Source organism: Octopus bimaculoides, chromosome 29 (genome assembly GCF_001194135.2).
Source record: "Octopus bimaculoides isolate UCB-OBI-ISO-001 chromosome 29, ASM119413v2, whole genome shotgun sequence".
Classification (NCBI taxonomy): Eukaryota; Metazoa; Mollusca; class Cephalopoda; order Octopoda; family Octopodidae; genus Octopus; species Octopus bimaculoides.
Window position 1 is genome coordinate 10,891,758 of NC_069009.1, and position 635 is coordinate 10,892,392.

Below are 635 nucleotides of genomic sequence, written 5' to 3' on the forward strand. Positions count from 1 at the left end.
CACCACCACCACCACCACCACCACCACCACTACTACTACCGTTCTTCCTCACCTATTATATCTTTTACTCGTTGTTGTTCTTCTTTATCTGTTTTCCTTCTCTTGTTTCTTATCTTTCTTCTCCTTCTGCCCCACCCACCTTCCCCTTCGACCTCTCTTTCATTCTCATCCCCTTCCTCCAAAATCTTCTTCCAAATTTTAATCTTCTTTTCATTTCATCATCTTAAATTGCATTCACATCACATTTTCCAGGCTTTCTTTTCTTTTCTTTTCTATCGACAGTCTCATCGTATTCACCAACCTTACTATTACCATAATCTTCTGCACCGTCTTCAACGCCTGTAATTTTATCGTCATCAACTTATTCAGTATTATCCTCAATAGAAACAGCTTCAGCTTCAAAATTGTCATCGGAAACATCATCATCTTCACCATAATTGTCGTCATCATCATCGTTATCAAAAACACCATAATCAACCTCATCAATATTATCTTCATCTCCACTACCATCATCCCTCTCTCCTTAGACTCTTATTTAGCCATACCAAGAAATTACCCTCCATCCTCTCCTTCCTACTCTAACTACTATAGGAATTGTCTAACCACATTATTTTACATCAAACACTTCTATACAT

General features: G+C 37.8%; 1 protein-coding gene across 1 annotated transcript in view; it reads left to right on the top strand.

Moving 5' to 3' along the window:
* LOC106869292 (toll-like receptor 3) overlaps positions 1-635 on the top strand; it is a 353,412-nt gene that overhangs the window by 138,948 nt on the left and 213,829 nt on the right. The window lies entirely within an intron of this gene.